The sequence below is a fragment of the Rutidosis leptorrhynchoides genome, chromosome 8 (assembly GCF_046630445.1).
Source record: "Rutidosis leptorrhynchoides isolate AG116_Rl617_1_P2 chromosome 8, CSIRO_AGI_Rlap_v1, whole genome shotgun sequence".
NCBI classification, from domain to species: domain Eukaryota; kingdom Viridiplantae; phylum Streptophyta; class Magnoliopsida; order Asterales; family Asteraceae; genus Rutidosis; species Rutidosis leptorrhynchoides.
Window position 1 is genome coordinate 237,885,941 of NC_092340.1, and position 21,723 is coordinate 237,907,663.

Genomic DNA, 21,723 nt, shown 5'->3' on the forward strand with positions numbered 1-21,723 from the left:
AACTTTTATTACAAATACAAGATTTAAACAAGATAATAATGATTATCGTTTAGCGATAATCTTAGACTTACAAACTTTACATGTGATAATAACAATACGACTTCCAACATATTTTACATTACAAATCCTCCGATATGCAGTTTTATTTTTGACACAAATATGCATACTCAAGATCTTGCTTAAATTCAACATGTTGCAGCGGAAGCTTTTAGTTATCACCTGAGAATAAACATGCTTAAAACGTCAACATAAAGTTGGTGAGATATAGGTTTAATGCCGACAGCGTTATAAATATAGACCACAAGATTTCATATATAAACGTTTTAATAAAAATATTCTAAGTTGTTGAGCACTTGATAACCATACTTAACATTTAATCAATGTCGCATATTCCCTTTATTATGAAATCTTACTACACCGTACCAAGTGTAGTCACCGAAATGAAGTACTGTGCAACCGTTGAATACTGGTCGTCCAGTCCGGTTGGGGTTGTCAGGCCCGATAGATCTATCAACAGGATTCGCGTTTACAATACCTCATGTAAATAATAGTTACCAAGCTACATGGAAGTATGCCAGTGGTACAACTCAACGTAGAATATATATTTTTAATCACTTGTGTCCATAACGTAAATCATAAAATGCATGTATTCTCATCCCAAAATATTTAGAGTTTAAAAGTGGGACTATATACTCACCTTTTCCTTGAAGGTATTTAACTCGACTTAGTCTCCGATAGATATCACGAACCTAACCATATATATAATATATTAATATATTTTCTTTTCAAGTAATCGTTACATATATATATATATACTTATAATACTTTTAATATTTTCTTAGTCCGTAGTTAGCAGTCCGATGTTAGTGGTCCACAATTAGTTGCTTAAATAAAATAAATAAAGACCCCATCATATTCGTATTGATCAGAATTAATCTCGACCCATGGTACCATGTTGTCAAGTGAAGTGTTGCGTACATAAAGTACCGTGTTGTCAAATGACGTGTTGCGTACAATCATGAGGTCTTATGATTAATCTTCTCGTGTTGTTTACGGGTGGTCCTGAAATATATAAAATCAAATCATAAGTAAATATATATTTAATATTATGTTAATTAGCCAAGATATGATTAATCCGATTTTGTCATAATATGATATATTACAGGTCTTGAAGTGTTTTAAAAATCAAATTAGAAGGATCTATTTAGTTTGCGAACAAGTTTGAAATCATTCAAACTATGTTCTTGTTGTTAAAAATTTTATAACACAAAATAAGATAGCTATATAAATATGAATCGAATAAGATTATGAATAAGGTTACTACCTCAAGTTACTTGGATAAAGCTACTGGAAAAGATAGAAAATAATCTTGATCAAACTTTCTTATGATGATTATAGGTTGTTCATGAAACTAGTTCTTCATAAGTATTTGCTGAGATTGTGAAGAACACTTAGAGTTCCTAAGAGTGTGTTTTTGGTTAGAGAAAGATGGTTGTAAGAATGAAATGAAAAACCAAGGTGATGGTGATACTTATAGGACAGTCTGGCTGTTGAGGGAACAAGGACAAATTATTGTGTTGAATTTTTGAGTAATAATGTATGCTAGCTTACAAATAAGATTCCCTCTTATCTAGGGCAGATCAAAGGCTGATAAGGATATTGATTTGATGTGTATTTACCAATAGTAAATACGTATAGATGATGGATATGATACGGTAAAAGAAGCTCAAAATCGGGCTTTTATTTTGGGTCCAACGGGCCAAAAATAAAATTTTAAGACATTTTCAATAAAGCAATGTCAGCACGACCCCAGCCAGGGGCTCTGCCCCTTGGACCCCGCCAGGGGTTGCCACCCCTTGGACCCCGCTTATCGGGGGCGCTGCCCCCGAACCCCCGTCATAATCAAGATAAGTTCAAACAAGTGTGCACTCCACACTTCCCCAAACTTGTTCGATATTTATCAAGATTATTTTTGTTACAAATTAATCCCATTACACTTAAATCATATTGGTGACATAAATCACAACACATTATAGATTGTAAGTATATATGTCAAAGAACGTTACATATAGTTATCGTTTTGAAAACTTAAGTTAGTGGTCTCAAAGTATACTTATAACTCATTGTTGTTAGTTCAAAATGAAATGTTAAACCATCCTTAAATCATGTTAAATATGTATAGATATGTACATATACATAATCGTATAATTATCGTGTGTTATATAGTTCGTGATATCATCGGTCAAATTGGACGGTCAAACGTTGTGTAAAACTCTTTTCAAAAATATAAGTCTCAACAGTTTGGATTGCTTATCATGTTGGTAAGGTTTAATTTATGTAAATATTAATCTCATAGGTATAAAATGATCGGAAAAATCCGAGTCGTTACAGTACCTACCCGTTAAATAAATTTCGTCCCGAAATTTTAAAATTGTACCTATTTTGCGTTCTCGGGAAACAAATGTGGGTACTTTTGTTTCATCTGATCCTTTCATTCCCAAGTAAACTCGGGACCCCTTCGAGCATTCCAACGAACCTTAACGATCGGTATGTTGCTCTGCTTGAGTTGTTTAACTTCACGGTCCATGATTTCGACTGGTTCTTCTATGAATTGTAGTTTCTCGTCGACTTGGATTTCTTCAAGAGGAATGGTGAGATCTTCCTTTGCAAGACATTTCTTAAGGTTTGATACGTGAAATGTATTATGTACTCCGGCGAGTTGTTGCGGTAACTCGAGTCGATAAGCTACTGATCCAATGCGTTCGATGATCTTGAACGGGCCTACATACCTTGGGTTCAGTTTACCTCTTTTTCCAAAACGTATTACACCTTTCCAAGGTGACACCTTTAACATAACCATGTCATGAAATGTCCCGTTCTTATTGATTAAATAAAACGTTCCATATTAATTGATTTCGTTGCGAGGTTTTGACCTCTATATGAGACGTTTTTCAAAGACTGCATTCATTTTAAAACAAACCATAACCTTTATTTCATCAATAAAGATTTAAAAAGCTTTACGTATATTATCAAATAATGACAATCTAAAATATCCTGTTTACACACGACCATTGCATAATGGTTTACAATACAAATATGTTACAACAAAATAAGTTTCTTGAATGCAGTTTTTACACAATATCATACAAACATGGACTCCAAATCTCGTCCTTATTTAAGTATGCGACAGTGGAAGCTCTTAATAATCACCTGAGAATAAACATGCTTAAAACGTCAACAAAAATGTTGGTGAGTTATAGGTTTAACCTATATATATCAAATCATAATAATAGACCACAAGATTTCATATTTTAATACACATCCCATACATAGAGATAAAAGTCATTCATATGGTGAACACCTGGTAACCGACATTAACAAGATGCATATATAAGAATATCCCCATCATTCCGGGACACCCTTCGGATATGATATAAATTTCGAAGTACTAAAGCATCCGGTACTTTGGATGGGGCTTGTTGGGCTCGATAGATCTATCTTTAGGATTCGCGTCAATTAGGGTGTCTGTTCCCTAATTCTAAGATTACCAGACTTAATAAAAAGGGGCATATTCGATTTCGATAATTCAACCATAGAATGTAGTTTCACGTACTTGTGTCTATTTTGTAAATCATTTATAAAACCTGCATGTATTCTCATCCCAAAAATATTAGATTTTAAAAGTGGGACTATAACTCACTTTCACAGATTTTTACTTCGTCGGGAAGTAAGACTTGGCCACTGGTTGATTCACGAACCTATAACAATATATACATATATATCAAAGTATGTTCAAAATATATTTACAACACTTTTAATATATTTTGATGTTTTAAGTTTATTAAGTCAGCTGTCCTCGTTAGTAACCTACAACTAGTTGTCCACAATTAGATGTACAGAAATAAATCGATAAATATTATCTTGAATCAATCTACGACCCAGTGTATACGTATCTCAGTATTGATCACAACTCAAACTATATATATTTTGGAATCAACCTCAACCCTGTATAGCTAACTCCAACATTCACATATAGAGTGTCTATGGTTGTTCTGAAATATATATAGATGTGTCGACATGATAGGTCGAAACATTGTATACGTGTCTATGGTATCTCAAGATTACATAATATACAATACAAGTTGATTAAGTTGTGGTTGGAATAGATTTGTTACCAATTTTCACGTAGCTAAAATGAGAAAAATTATCCAATCTTGTTTTACCCATAACTTCTTCATTTTAAATCCGTTTTGATTGAATCAAATTGCTATGGTTTCATATTGAACTCTATTTTATGAATCTAAACAGAAAAAGTATAGGTTTATAGTCGGAAAAATAAGTTACAAGTCGTTTTTGTAAAGGTAGTCATTTCAGTTGAAAGAACGACGTCTAGATGACCATTTTAGAAAACATACTTCCACTTTGAGTTTAACCATAATTTTTGGATATAGTTTCATGTTCATAATAAAAATCATTTTCTCAGAATAACAACTTTTAAATCAAAGTTTATCATAGTTTTTAATTAACTAACCCAAAACAGCCCGCGGTGTTACTACGACGGCGTAAATCCGGTTTTACGGTGTTTTTTGTGTTTCCAGGTTTTAAATCATTAAGTTAGCATATCATATAGATATTGAACATGTGTTTATTTGATTTTAAAAGTCAAGTTAGAAGGATTAACTTTTATTTGCGAACAAGTTTAGAATTAACTAAACTATGTTCTAGTGATTACAAGTTTAAACCTTCGAATAAGATAGCTTTATATGTATGAATCGAATGATGTTATGAACATCATTACTACCTTAAGTTCCTTGGATAAACCTACTGGAAAAGAGAAAAATGAATCTAGCTTCAATGGATCCTTGGATGGCTCGAAGTTCTTGAAGCAAAATCATGACACGAAAACAAGTTCAAGTAAGATCATCACTTGAAATAAGATTGTTATAGTTATAGAAATTGAACCAAAATTTGAATATGATTATTACCTTGTATTAGAATGATAACCTACTGTAAGAAACAAAGATTTCTTGAGGTTGGATGATCACCTTACAAGATTGGAAGTGAGCTAGCAAACTTGAAAGTATTCTTGATTTTATGAAACTAGAACTTTTGGAATTTATGAAGAACACTTAGAACTTGAAGATAGAACTTGAGAGAGATCAATTAGATGAAGAAAATTGAAGAATGAAAGTGTTTGTAGGTGTTTTTGGTCGTTGGTGTATGGATTAGATATAAAGGATATGTAAATTTGTTTTCATGTAAATAAGTCATGAATGATTACTCATATTTTTGTAATTTTATGAGATATTTCATGCTAGTTGCCAAATGATGGTTCCCACATGTGTTAGGTGACTCACATGGGCTGCTAAGAGCTGATCATTGGAGTGTATATACCAATAGTACATACATCTAAAAGCTGTGTATTGTATGAGTACGAATACGGGTGCATACGAGTAGAATTGTTGATGAAACTGAACGAGGATGTAATTGTAAGCATTTTTGTTAAGTAGAAGTATTTTGATAAGTGTATTAAAGTCTTTCAAAAGTGTATAAATACATATTAAAACACTACATGTATATACATTTTAACTGAGTTGTTAAGTCATCGTTAGTCGTTACATGTAAATGTTGTTTTGAAACCTTTAGGTTAACGATCTTGTTGAATGTTGTTAACCCATTGTTTATTATAATAAATGAGATGTTAAATTATTATATTATCATGATATTATGATATATAATATATCTTAGTATGATGTATATACAGTTAAATGTCGTTACAACGATAATCGTTACATATATGTCTCGTTTCGAAATCATTAAGTTAGTAGTCTTATTTTTACATATGTATTTCATTGTTAATACACTTAATAATATATTTAATAATCATTTAACATAATTAACCAAGTGTATCAATATCTTAATATGATTCATATGTACCTAGTAAGACGTTGTTATAACGATAATCGTTATATATATCGTTTTCGAGTTTCTTAAATTAATAGTCTCATTTTTATGTATATAACTCATTGTTAAAATACCTAATGAGATACATACTTATAATAAAAACATGTTAACTATATATATAACCATATGTATGTCATCGTATAGTTTTTACAAGTTTTAACGTTCGTGAATCACCGGTCAACTTGGGTGGTCAATTGTCTATATGAAACATATTTCAATTAATCAAGTCTTAACAAGTTTGATTGCTTAACATGTTGGAAACATTTAATCGGGTAAATATCAATCTCAATTAATATATATAAATATGGAAAAGTTCGGGTCACTACAGTACCTACCCGTTAAATAAATTTCGTCCCGAAATTTTAAGCTGTTGAAGGTGTTGACGAATCTTCTGGAAATAGATGCGGGTATTTCTTCTTCATCTGATCTTCATGCTCCCAGGTGAACTCGGGTCCTCTACGAGCATTTCATCGAACCTTAACAATTGGTATCTTGTTTTGCTTAAGTCTTTTAACCTCACGATCCATTATTTCGACGGGTTCTTCGATGAATTGAAGTTTTTCGTTGATTTGGATTTCATCTAACGGAATAGTGAGATCTTCTTTAGCAAAACATTTCTTCAAATTCGAGACGTGGAAAGTGTTATGTACAGCCACGAGTTGTTGAGGTAACTCAAGTCGGTAAGCTACTGGTCCGACACGATCAATAATCTTGAATGGTCCAATATACCTTGGATTTAATTTCCCTCGTTTACCAAATCGAACAACGCCTTTCCAAGGTGCAACTTTAAGCATGACCATCTCTCCAATTTCAAATTCTATATCTTTTCTTTTAATGTCAGCGTAGCTCTTTTGTCGACTTTGGGCGGTTTTCAACCGTTGTTGAATTTGGATGATCTTCTCGGTAGTTTCTTGTATAATCTCTGGACCCGTAATCTGTCTATCCCCCACTTCACTCCAACAAATCGGAGACCTGCACTTTCTACCATAAAGTGCTTCAAACGGCGCCATCTCAATGCTTGAATGGTAGCTGTTGTTGTAGGAAAATTCTGCTAACGGTAGATGTCGATCCCAACTGTTTCCAAAATCAATAACACATGCTCGTAGCATGTCTTCAAGCGTTTGTATCGTCCTTTCGCTCTGTCCATCAGTTTGTGGATGATAGGCAGTACTCATGTCTAGACGAGTTCCTAATGCTTGCTGTAATGTCTGCCAGAATCTTGAAATAAATCTGCCATCCCTATCAGAGATAATAGAGATTGGTATTCCATGTCTGGAGACGACTTCCTTCAAATACAGTCGTGCTAACTTCTCCATCTTGTCATCTTCTCTTATTGGCAGGAAGTGTGCTGACTTGGTGAGACGATCAACTATTACCCAAATAGTATCAAAACCACTTGCAGTCCTTGGCAATTTAGTGATGAAATCCAAGGTAATGTTTTCCCATTTCCATTCCGGGATTTCAGGTTGTTGAAGTAGACCTGATGGTTTCTGATGCTCAGCTTTGACCTTAGAACACGTCAAACATTCTCCTACGTATTTAGCAACATCGACTTTCATACCCGGCCACCAAAAATGTTTCTTGAGATCCTTGTACATCTTCCCCGTTCCAGGATGTATTGAGTATCTGGTTTTATGAGCTTCTCTAAGTACCGTTTCTCTCATATCTCCAAATTTTGGTACCCAAATCCTTTCAGCCCTATACCGGGTTCCGTCTTCCTGAATATTAAGATGCTTCTCCGATCCTTTGGGTATTTCATCCTTTAAATTTCCCTCTTTTAAAACTCCTTGTTGCGCCTCCTTTATTTGAGTAGTAAGGTTATTATGAATCATTATATTCATAGATTTTACTCGAATGGGTTCTCTGTCCTTCCTGCTCAAGGCATCGGCTACCACATTTGCCTTCCCCGGGTGGTAACGAATCTCAAAGTCGTAATCATTCAACAATTCAATCCACCTACGCTGCCTCATATTCAGTTGTTTCTGATTAAATATGCGTTGAAGACTTTTGTGGTCGGTATATATAATACTTTTGACCCCATATAAGTAGTACCTCCAAGTCTTTAATGCAAAAACAACCGCTCCTAATTCCAAATCATGCGTCGTATAATTTTGTTCGTGAATCTTCAATTGTCTAGACGCATAAGCAATCACCTTCGTTCGTTGCATTAATACACAACCGAGACCTTGCTTTGATGCGTCACAATAAATCACAAAATCATCATTCCCTTCAGGCAATGACAATATAGGTGCCGTAGTTAGCTTTTTCTTCAATAACTGAAACGCTTTCTCTTGTTCATTATTCCATTCAAATTTCTTCCCTTTATGCGTTAATGCAGTCAAGGGTTTTGCTATTATGGAAAAATCTTGGATGAACCTTCTGTAGTAACCAGCTAGTCCTAAAAACTGGCGTATGTGTTTCGGAGTTTTCGGGGTTTCCCACTTTTCAACAGTTTCTATCTTTGCCGGATCCACCTTAATACCTTCTTTGTTCACTATGTGACCGAGGAATTGAACTTCTTCCAACCAAAATGCACACTTTGAAAACTTAGCGTACAATTCTTCCTTCCTCAATACTTCTAACACCTTTCTCAAATGTTCACCGTGTTCTTGGTCATTCTTTGAGTAAATAAGTATGTCATCAATGAAAACAATGACAAACTTGTCAAGATATGGTCCACACACTCGGTTCATAAGGTCCATGAACACAGCTGGTGCATTAGTTAAACCAAACGGCATGACCATAAACTCGTAATGACCGTAACGTGTTCTGAAAGCAGTCTTTGGAATATCATCTTCTTTCACACGCATTTGATGATACCCGGAACGTAAGTCAATCTTTGAATAAACAGACGAGCCTTGTAGTTGATCAAATAAGTCGTCGATTCTCAGTAGTGGGTAGCGGTTCTTGATGGTAAGTTTGTTCAACTCTCGGTAGTCGATACACAACCTGAATGTACCATCTTTCTTCTTGACAAACAAAACAGGAGCTCCCCACGGTGATGTGCTTGGTCGAATGAAACCACGCTCTAAAAGTTCTTGTAATTGGCTTTGCAGTTCTTTCATCTCGCTGGGTGCGAGTTTGTAAGGAGCACGAGCTATTGGTGCAGCTCCTGGTACAAGATCTATTTGAAATTCAACAAATCGATGTGGGGGTAATCCCGGTAATTCTTTCGGAAATACATCGGGAAATTCTTTTGCAATGGGAACATCATTGATGCTCTTTTCTTCAGTTTGTACTTTCTCGACGTGTGCTAGAACAGCATAGCAACCTTTTCTTATTAGTTTTTGTGCCTTCAAATTACTAATAAGATGTAGCTTCGTGTTGCCCTTTTCTCCGTACACCATTAAGGGTTTTCCTTTTTCTCGTATAATGCGAATTGCATTTTTGTAACAGACGATCTCTGCTTTCACTTCTTTCAACCAGTCCATACCGATTATCACATCAAAACTCCCTAACTCTACTGGTATCAAATCAATCTTAAATGTTTCGTTAACCAGTTTAATTTCTCGATTCCGACATATATTATCTGCTGAAATTAATTTACCATTTGCTAATTCGAGTAAAAATTTACTATCCAAAGGCGTCAATGGACAACTTAATTTAGCACAAAAATCTCTACTCATATAGCTTCTATCCGCACCCGAATCAAATAAAACGTAAGCAGATTTATTGTCAATAAGAAACGTACCCGTAACAAGCTCCGGGTCTTCCTGTGCCTCTGCCGCATTAATATTGAAAACTCTTCCGCGGCCTTGTCCATTCGTGTTCTCCTGGTTCGGGCAATTTCTAATAATGTGGCCCGGTTTTCCACATTTATAATAAACTACATTGGCATAACTTGCTCCGACACTACTTGCTCCGCCATTACTCATTCCGACACCATTTGTTCCTTTCGTTCTATTAACCCCTGGTCCGTAGACCTCACACTTCGCCGCGCTATGACCATTTATTTTACACTTGTTGCAAAATTTGGTGCAGAACCCCGAGTGATACTTTTCACACCTTTGGCATAGCTGCTTCTGATTGTTGTTGTTGTTGCGGTTATTATTGTTGTTGGGATGATTGTTGTAGTTGCTGTTGTTGTTGTTGTTGTTTTTGTTGTTGTTGTTGTTGGGCCGTTTGTTGCAGTTGCGATTGATATTGCGATTGTTGGGATAATTGTTGCGATTATTGTTGTAATTGCTGTTGTTGTTGTATTGGTGATTCTTATCACCGTTTTCCTCCCACTTTCTTTTGACTTGCTTCACATTGGCCTCTTCAGCAGTCTGTTCTTTAATTCTTTCTTCAATCTGGGTCACTAGTTTGTGAGCCATTCTACATGCCTGTTGTATAGAGGTGGGCTCGTGTGAACTTATATCTTCTTGGATTCTTTCCGGTAATCCTTTCACAAATGCGTCGATCTTCTCTTCCTCATCTTCGAATGCTCCCGGACACAATAGGCACAATTCTGTGAATCGTCTTTCGTACGTGGTAATATCAAATCCTTGGGTTCGTAACCCTCTAAGTTCTGTCTTGAGCTTATTGACCTCGGTTCTGGGACGGTACTTCTCGTTCATCAAGTGCTTGAATGCTGACCACGGTAGTGCGTACGCATCGTCTTGTCCCACTTGCTCTAGATAGGTATTCCACCATGTTAACGCAGAACCTGTGAAGGTATGCGTAGCGTACTTCACTTTGTCCTCTTCAGTACACTTACTTATGGCAAACACCGATTCGACCTTCTCGGTCCACCGTTTCAATCCGATCGGTCCTTCGGTTCCATCAAATTCCAAAGGTTTGCAGGCAGTGAATTCTTTGTAGGTGCATCCTACACGATTTCCTGTACTGCTAGATCCAAGGTTATTGTTGGTATGTAGCGCAGCCTGTACTGCGGCTATGTTTGAAGCTAGAAAAGTACGGAATTCCTCTTCATTCATATTCACGGTGTGTCGAGTAGTCGGTGCCATTTCCTTCAAAATAGTCAAATGGAACAAGTTAATCATACAGAATATTAAGAGTAGTTAATAGTATTTCGTACCATAATATGAACTCATTTATAAAAGCTTTTTCTTCATATTAGCGTTTTATAAGTTTAAATTCGGGTAGTACCTACCCGTTAAGTTCATACTTAGTAGCTAATATACAATTCAACTACTACAATTCTATATGAAAAACTGATTATAATAATATTTCGCGTTCAAACTTTTATACAATATTTTACAAACTTACAATACCGCTTATTTTACATAAAGCATGAAATATAGCACACAATAACTTTGATACAAGATAGTTGTGAAGATAATTCTAGCTAGTACACAAGTTGTCCAGCAAAGGCAATAAAGACACGTAATTCATACGTTCAGAAACAAGTCATGCATTCTGGTTTTACTAGGATTACTTCCCATCCTTGGTCTTGTGGAACATAACCGTTATGGCCGTTGATAAGACAGCGTGTTGTAACGTCGTCAAAGGGATGAGGGTTACGTAATGTCCAACAGTCCCGTAACAATCTAAAAACCTCATTTCTTACCCCAATTACCGACTCCGTCACTTGTGGAAACGTTTTGTTTAATAGTTGTAGCCCGATGTTCTTGTTCTCACTTTGGTGAGAAGCGAACATTACTAATCCGTAAGCATAACATGCTTCTTTATGTTGCATGTTAGCCGCTTTTTCTAAATCACGAAGTCCAATATTCGGATATATTGAGTCAAAATAATTTCTTAACCCGTTGCGTAAAATAGCATTTGGGTTCCCCGCAATATATGCGTCAAAGTAAACACATCGTAACTTATGGGTTTCCCAATGTGATATCCCCTATCTTTTAAACGAAAGTCTCTTATAAACCAAGACATTCTTGGAACGTTCTTCGAATGTCTTACAAACTGATCTCGCCTTAAATAGTTGTGCCGAGGAATTCTGACCGACTCTAGACAAGATTTCATCAATCATGTCTCCGGGTAGGTCTCTTAAAATATTGGGTTGTCTATCCATTTTGTGTTTTTAAACTGTAAAATAGACAAGAGTTAGATTCATAAAAAAATACTTATTAATACAAGCAATTTTTACATATATCATAAAGCATAAGCACACTATATTACATATATTACACCACACGAATACAACTATCTTATTCCGACTCGCTCTTTTCTTCTTCTTCGGTTTTGGTTCGTTTTGCCAAGTTTCTAGGGATATATGATGTTCCCCTAATACGAGCCGTAATTTTCCACATTGGTTTAGAAAAACCTGGTGGTTTAGAGGTTCCCGGGTCATTGTTACAACTTAAGGACTTCGGGGGTTGATGATACATATAAAGTTCATCGAGGTTGGAATTAGATTTCTCTATTTTTATGCCCTTTCCCTTATTATTTTCTTTTGCCTTTTTAAATTCAGTTGGGGTAATTTCTATAACATCATCGGAATTCTCGTCGGAATCCGATTCATCGGAGAATTTGTAATCCTCCCAATATTTTGCTTCCTTGGCGGAAACACCATTGACCATAATTAACCTTGGTCGGTTGGTTGATGATTTTCTTTTACTTAACCGTTTTATTATTTTCCCCACCGGTTCTACTTCTTCATCCGGTTCCGATTCTTCTTCCGGTTCCGATTCTTCTTCCGGTTCCGACTCTTCTTCCGGTTCCTCTTCGGGAACTTGTGAATCAGTCCACAAATCATTCCAATTTACATTTGACTCTTCATTATTATTAGGTGAGTCAATGGGACTTGTTCTAGAGGTAGACATCTATCACATAATATCAAACGCGTTAAGAGATTAATATATCACATAATATTCACATGTTAAAAATATATAGTTTCCAACAAAATTTGTTAAGCAATCATTTTTCAAGTAAACACGGTCGAAGTCCAGACTCACTAATGCATCCTAACAAACTCGATAAGACACACTAATGCAAAATTCTGGTTCTCTAAGACCAACGCTCGGATACCAACTGAAATGTCCCGTTCTTATTGATTAAATAAAACGTTCCATATTAATTGATTACGTTGCGAGGTTTTGACCTCTATATGAGACGTTTTTCAAAGACTGCATTCATTTTAAAACAAACCATAACCTTTATTTCATCAATAAAGGTTTAAAAAGCTTTACGTAGATTATCAAATAATGACAATCTAAAATATCCTGTTTACACACGACCATTGCATAATGGTTTACAATACAAATATGTTACAACAAAATAAGTTTCTTGAATGCAGTTTTTACACAATATCATACAAACATGGACTCCAAATCTCGTCCTTATTTAAGTATGCGACAGCAGAAGCTCTTAATAATCACCTGAGAATAAACATGCTTAAAACGTCAACAAAAATGTTGGTGAGTTATAGGTTTAACCTATATATATCAAATCATAATAATAGACCACAAGATTTCATATTTTAATACACATCCCATACATAGAGATAAAAGTCATTCATATGGTGAACACCTGGTAACCGACATTAACAAGATGCATATATAAGAATATCCCCATCATTCCGGGACACCCTTCGGATATGATATAAATTTCGAAGTACTAAAGCATCCGGTACTTTGGATGGGGCTTGTTGGGCCCGATAGATCTATCTTTAGGATTCGCGTCAATTAGGGTGTCTGTTCCCTAATTCTTAGATTACCAGACTTAATAAAAAGGGGCATATTCGATTTCGATAATTCAACCATAGAATGTAGTTTCACGTACTTGTGTCTATTTTGTAAATCATTTATAAAACCTGCATGTATTCTCATCCCAAAAATATTAGATTTTAAAAGTGGGACTATAACTCACTTTCACAGATTTTTACTTCGTCGGGAAGTAAGACTTGGCCACTGGTTGATTCACGAACCTATAACAATATATACATATATATCAACGTATGTTCAAAATATATTTACAACACTTTTAATATATTTTGATGTTTTAAGTTTATTAAGTCAGCTGTCCTCGTTAGTAACCTACAACTAGTTGTCCACAATTAGATGTACAGAAATAAATCGATAAATATTATCTTGAATCAATCCACGACCCAGTGTATACGTATCTCAGTATTGATCACAACTCAAACTATATATATTTTGGAATCAACCTCAACCCTGTATAGCTAACTCCAACATTCACATATAGAGTGTCTATGGTTGTTCTGAAATATATATAGATGTGTCGACATGATAGGTCGAAACATTGTATACGTGTCTATGGTATCTCAAGATTACATAATATACAATACAAGTTGATTAAGTTATGGTTGGAATAGATTTGTTACCAATTTTCACGTAGCTAAAATGAGAAAAATTATCCAATCTTGTTTTACCCATAACTTCTTCATTTTAAATCCGTTTTTATTGAATCAAATTGCTATGGTTTCATATTGAACTCTATTTTATGAATCTAAACAGAAAAAGTATAGGTTTATAGTCGGAAAAATAAGTTACAAGACGTTTTTGTAAAGGTAGTCATTTCAGTCGAAAGAACGACGTCTAGATGACCATTTTAGAAAACATACTTCCACTTTGATTTTAACCATAATTTTTGGATATAGTTTAAATCAAAGTTTATCATAGTTTTTAATTAACTAACCCAAAACAGCCCGCGGTGTTACTACGACGGCGTAAATCCGGTTTTACGGTGTTTTTTGTGTTTCCAGGTTTTAAATCATTACGTTAGCATATCATATAGATATAGAACATGTGTTTATTTGATTTTAAAAGTCAAGTTAGAAGGATTAACTTTTGTTTGCGAACAAGTTTAGAATTAACTAAACTATGTTCTAGTGATTACAAGTTTAAACCTTCGAATAAGATAGCTTTATATGTATGAATCAAATGATGTTATGAACATCATTACTACCTTAAGTTCCTTGGATAAACCTACTGGAAAAGAGAAAAATGAATCTAGCTTCAATGGATCCTTGGATGGCTCGAAGTTCTTGAAGCAAAATCATGACACGAAAACAAGTTCAAGTAAGATCATCACTTGAAATAAGATTGTTATAGTTATAGAAATTGAACCAAAATTTGAATATGATTATTACCTTGTATTATAATGATAACCTACTGTAAGAAACAAAGATTTCTTGAGGTTGGATGATCACCTTACAAGATTGGAAGTGAGCTAGCAAACTTGAAAGTATTCTTGATTTTATGAAACTAGAACTTTTGGAATTTATGAAGAACACTTAGAACTTGAAGATAGAACTTGAGAGAGATCAATTAGATGAAGAAAATTGAAGAATGAAAGTGTTTGTAGGTGTTTTTGATCGTTGGTATATGGATTAGATATAAAGGATATGTAATTTTGTTTTCATGTAAATAAGTCATGAATGATTACTCATATTTTTGTAATTTTATGAGATATTTCATGCTAGTTGCCAAATGATGGTTCCCACATGTGTTAGGTGACTCACATGGGCTGCTAAGAGCTGATCATTGGAGTGTATATACCAATATTACATACATCTAAAAGCTGTGTATTGTACGAGTACGAATACGGGTGCATACGAGTAGAATTGTTGATGAAACTGAACGAGGATGTAATTGTAAGCATTTTTGTTAAGTAGAAGTATTTTGATAAGTGTATTGAAGTCTTTCAAAAGTGTATAAATACATATTAAAACACTACATGTATATACATTTTAACTGAGTTGTTAAGTCATCGTTAGTCGTTACATGTAAATGTTGTTTTGAAACCTTTAGGTTAACGATCTTGTTGAATGTTGTTAACCCATTGTTTATTATAACAAATGAGATGTTAAATTATTATATTATCATGATATTATGATATATAATATATCTTAGTATGATGTATATACAGTTAAATGTCGTTACAACGATAATCGTTACATATATGTCTCGTTTCGAAATCATTAAGTTAGTAGTCTTATTTTTACATATGTATTTCATTGTTAATACACTTAATAATATATTTACTAATCATTTAACATAATTAACCAAGTGTATCAATATCTTAATATGATTCAAATGTACCTAGTAAGACGTTATTATAACGATAATCGTTATATATATCGTTTTCGAGTTTCTTAAATTAATAGTCTCATTTTTATGTATATAACTCATTGTTAAAATACCTAATGAGATACATACTTATAATAAAAACATGTTAACTATATATATAACCATATGTATGTCATCGTATAGTTTTTACAAGTTTTAACGTTCGTGAATCACCGATCAACTTGAGTGGTCAATTGTCTATATGAAACATATTTCAATTAATCAAGTCTTAACAAGTTTGATTGCTTAACATGTTGGAAACATTTAATCATGTAAATATCAATCTCAATTAATATATATAAACATGGAAAAGTTCGGGTCACTACATGTCACCGATCTGAAACTCTAATGGTTTCCTTCGGACATCAGCGTAGCTCTTTTGGCGACTACGGGCTGTTTTCAATCTCTCCTTGATTTGCACTATCTTGTCAGTAGTTTCATGGATGATCTCGGGTCCAGTTAATTGTCGATCTCCTACTTCGTTCCAACAGATAGGGGATCTACACTTCCTTCCATACAGTGCTTCGAATAGTGCAGCTTTAATGCTCGCATGATAACTATTATTATACGAGAATTCTGCTAATGGTAGATATTTATCCCATCCGTTTCCAAAATCAATCACACATGCCCTAAGCATGTCTTCAAGAGTCTGAATTGTTCTTTCACTCTGCCCGTCAGTTTGCGGATGATATGCGGTACTCATATCCAAACGAGTTCCTAGGGCCTCCTGTAGTGATTGCCAGAACTTTGATGTTAATCTACTATCACGATCGGATATAATGGAAATAGGTATTCCATGCCTTGAAACAATTTCCTTTATGTACAGTCATAATAGTTTCTCCATTCTATCCGTTTCCTTTATAGGCAAGACATGTGCAGATTTGGTGAGTCGATCAACTATTACCCAAATGGTGTCATAACCCCAGGCAGTCTTAGGTAACTTTGTGATGAAATCCATGGTAATACCATCCCATTTCCATTCTGGGATTTCTGGTTGTTGAAGTAACCCTGACGGCTTCTGGTGTTCTGCTTTAACTTTAGAACAAGTTAAACATTCCCCAACATACGTTGCAACGCCTGTCTTTAAATTAGGCCACCAATAATGCGTCTTAAGATCTTGGTACATCTTTCCAACTCCAGGATGTATCGAGTATCTTGTCTTGTGCGCCTCATTCAATATCAACTTCCTTAATCCACCCAACTTTGGTACCCAAATATGGTTTGCAAAATATCGAATTCCGTCTTCCCGTATAACGAGTTGCTTCGCATAGTTCTTCATTATTTCATTTCCTATGTTTTCTTTAGTAAGATCTTCTCGTTGAGCCTCTTTGATTTGTGAGTTGTGATTCATGCGAATTTTTATGTTCATCGCTAGTACTCGAATTGGTTCTCGTTCCTTTCTGCTTACAGCGTCGGCCACTACATTCGCTTTCCCGGGATGATAGCGAATCTCACAATCGTAGTCGTTTATCACCTCGACCCACCTACGTTGCCTCATGTTCAGCTGTTTCTGATCGAAAATATGTAGTGCATTTAACACCATATAAATATTGTCTCCATATCTTCAATGCAAACACTACTGCCCCCAATTCTAGATCATGCGTCGTATAATTCTGCTCGTGAATCTTCAATTGTCGGGATGCGTATGCAATAACTTTCTTTCGTTGCATAAGGACGCAACCAAAACCTTGTCGTGAAGCGTCACAATATATCTCAAAATCATCGTTCCCTTCAGGTAACGATAAAATAGGTGCCGTGGTCAACTTCTTCTTGAGTAATTGAAATGCACTCTCCTGCTCAAAGGTCCATTCGTACTTCTTCCCTTTTTGTGTTAACGCTGTCAATGGTTTAGCTATTCGGGAAAAATCTTGAATAAACCTTCTATAATAACCGGCTAAACCCAAAAATTGGCGTATCTGCGTTGGTGTCTTAGGAGTCTCCCATTTTTCAATGGCTTCAATTTTAGCTGGGTCAACCTGAATTCCTTTGCAACTAACAACATGACCAAGAAATTGAACTTCTTTTAACCAAAACGCACACTTAGAAAATTTGGCGTATAATTGTTCTTTTCTTAACAATTCTAATACCAATCTTAAATGCTGTTCATGTTCTTGCTCACTCTTGGAATAGATAAGAATATCGTCAATGAAAACGATAACAAACTTATCTAAATACGGACTACAAACTCGATTCATGAGGTCCATGAATACAGCTGGCGCATTCGTTAATCCAAACGGCATGACCAAAAATTCATAATGACCGTAGCGTGTCCGAAAAGCAGTTTTCGGAATATCTTCTTCTTTGACGCGTAGTTGATGATAGCCCGACCTTAGGTCGATTTTCGAGTAAACACATGATCCTTGCAATTGATTAAATAAATCATCAATTCTCGGTAGTGGATACCGATTCTTGATAGTTAACTTATTTAATTCACGATAATCTATACACATTCGGAAAGATCCATCTTTCTTCTTGACGAATAAAATCGGAGCTCCCCACGGTGAAGTGCTCGGTCGAATGAAACCACGGTCCAGTAATTCTTGTAACTGGCTTTGTAACTCTTTCATCTCAGATGGTGCAAGTCTATATGGAGCACGAGCCACTGGTGCAGCTCCTGGTACTAGATCTATTTGAAATTCTACAAATCTAAATGGAGGTAATCCCGGCAACTCTTCCGGAAATACTTCAGGAAAATCTCTTGCCACAGGCACGTCATTGATGCTCTTCACTTTCTCCTTCGTTTCGACTTTATTAACATGTGCTAAGATAGCATAGCACCCTTTCTTCAAGCACTTTTGAGCTTTCAAACAACTAATGAGTTTTAGCTTTGAGTTACCCTTCTCTCCATTAACCATTACTGGCGTTTTATCCTTACGAGGAATGCGAATTGCCTTATTGGCACACACAACTTCAGCTCTTATTTTGGACATCCAGTCCATGCCGACTATTACATCAAAACTTCCTAATTCTACGGGTATCAAATCATTCTTAAATGTTTCTCCGGCTAAATTTATTTTACAATAACGGCAAATTTTATCAGCTTTAATTAGTTTACCATTAGCTAACTCAATCATGTACTTAGCATCTAGAGGTAATGATGAACAATTCAATTTAGCGTAAAAGTCTCTGCACACGTAACTTCTATCGGCACCAGTATCAAATATAATAGATGCGGATAAGTTATTAATGGTAAACGTACCCGTAACAAGCTCCGGGTCTTCACACGCCTCTCTAGCATTAATAACAAATGCTCTTCCACGTGCAGATCCATTATTCTTCTCTGGATTCGGACACTGGCTCTTATAATGACCCTGTTTCCCACACCCATAACAAGTAACAGTGGCCAAGGCAGTTCTATTTGCATTGGTGGCAGGAGTCTTGGTACCGTTTGTATTTGTAGCGGGAACCCTACAATCTTCAGCAAGATGACCTTTTCGATTACAATTGTTGCACACCACATTACAATAACCAGAGTGATGTTTGTGGCATCTGTTACATAAAGGATTTCATCCCTTGTAACCTGAGTTCGAACCGCTACCCGCACCTTGCGTGGTTTCTTGTTTCTTGATGGATTGTTGATGATTACCTTCCCACTTTCTTTTGTTTCCCGATGTCTTGACATCGGTGTTCTTATCCAGAATAATCTGGTCCATCAATTCGTTCACCATGGTGATAGCTTCATGAATAGTCTTGGGTTTGGATGCTGTAACATTTGCCTTGACCTTTTTAGGCAAACCGTCTTTGTACAGTTCAATCTTCCGTTCTTCGGTTGGTACCAATTCGGGACATAGCAAAGCTAATTCCATGAATCGCTGATTGTAGTTGGTGAGTTCAGTACCAACAGCTTTCAGGCTTCGTAATTCAGCTTCCAACTTCCTAACCTCGTTCCTTGGACAATATTTGCTGATTAGCATTGTTTTGAATTCTTCCCAAGGAGTATCATAAGCTACATCTCCTCCTACGGCCTTCACATAGTTTTTCCACCACGTGAGTGCACTATCTTGTAGGGTGCACGATGCATACTTGGTCATGTCCTTCTCAATACAACCACTGATTTTAAACACAGACTCAATCTTTTCGATCCACCGGGTTAAGCCGACCGGTCCTTCTGTTCCACTGAATGATGAGGGCTTGCAACCTTGAAAAGTTTTGTAAGTGCACCCCACACGAGGATTTGGGTTAACTGCAGCACCTCTTGCAGCCTCGACCCATAACATTCTGTCGTTCACTCGCTGATTGATGAGTTCCTGGATTTCTTATTCCGTCATTCGGTTCAATCGCGCCATAATCTTCAATAAGAATGAAAAAAAATAATTATTCACATGGAATATTATAGATGTAGTATGTATTTACAGTACATCGTAGCTTATTAATAATATGAACCAGTTATTATTATAAAAGCCTTTTCTTCTTATTAGCGTTTTATAATTATATCTAGGGTAGTACCTACCCGTTAAAGTTCATACTTAATAGCTTAGTACGAAAATCAATTACTACCACCCAAATAATACTTAACCATGGAAAATTATTGCATTTCACACTTCACTATTTTACATATGCTTATCTTACATCAACCATTAAGCAAACCACACTAGTAATATTATACAAAACATTATATGATCCCATGGTTTAAAACAACAGCGCGTCATTTAACCCAAAGCGTTTGTGTTCAAAGAAATCGCTTAAAGGTTATCTTGGTTGTCTCCCTGCGTTTTGGCTGAGGAACCGAAGAACTGGATGTCGGGATAGAACTAATAGGAATAGCAGGAATAGGTGTGGAAGTATCTGGTGGAGTTGGTGCGACAACATTCTCTCTAGACTCGGGATTTGGATTTTCCATTTCAGTAGCCTTTCGTTTCTTTCCTCGTTCGAACTTGTCTTTCGTAATTTCCTGTATTTCTTCCTCCTCAGGATCACTTTCTGGTTCCTCTTCAATTGATTCATCCGGAACTTGTGAGTCTTCCCCAAAGGTGTCGTTTTCATCATCGGATAGATTAATGACTGGAACACCATCTGAAGAGTCTGGTTCGGAGTCGCTGAATGTGATAATAAGTTCTAAGCCATACATCTATCACATAACAACTAGCACGTTAATACCACATAATATTTACATATTAATTTTTAACCAACAAGGATAAGCAATAGTTTTCGAAATCAAACACGGTCAAAGTCCAGACTCACTAATGCATCCTAACAAACTCGATAAGACACACTAATGCAAATTTTCTGGTTCTCTAAGACCAACGCTCTGATACCACATGTCAAAACCCGACATTAACCATAAGGACGAATACAATAACATATGATTTCATCGCGAGGTATTGACCTCTATATGCGACGTTTTTCAAAAACTGCATTCGTTTTTACAATACAAACCATAACTTTTATTACAAATACAAGATTTAAACAAGATAATAATGATTATCGTTTAGCGATAATCTTAGACTTACAAACTTTACATGTGATAATAACAATACGACTTCCAACATATTTTACATTACAAATCCTCCGATATGCAGTTTTATTTTTGACACAAATATGCATACTCAAGATCTTGCATAAATTCAACATGTTGCAGCGGAAGCTTTTAGTTATCACCTGAGAATAAACATGCTTAAAATATCAACATAAAGTTGGTGAGATATAGGTTTAATGCCGACAGCGTTATAAATATAGACCACAAGATTTCATATATAAACGTTTTAATAAAAATATTCTAAGTTGTTGAGCACTTGATAACCATACTTAACATTTAATCAACGTCGCA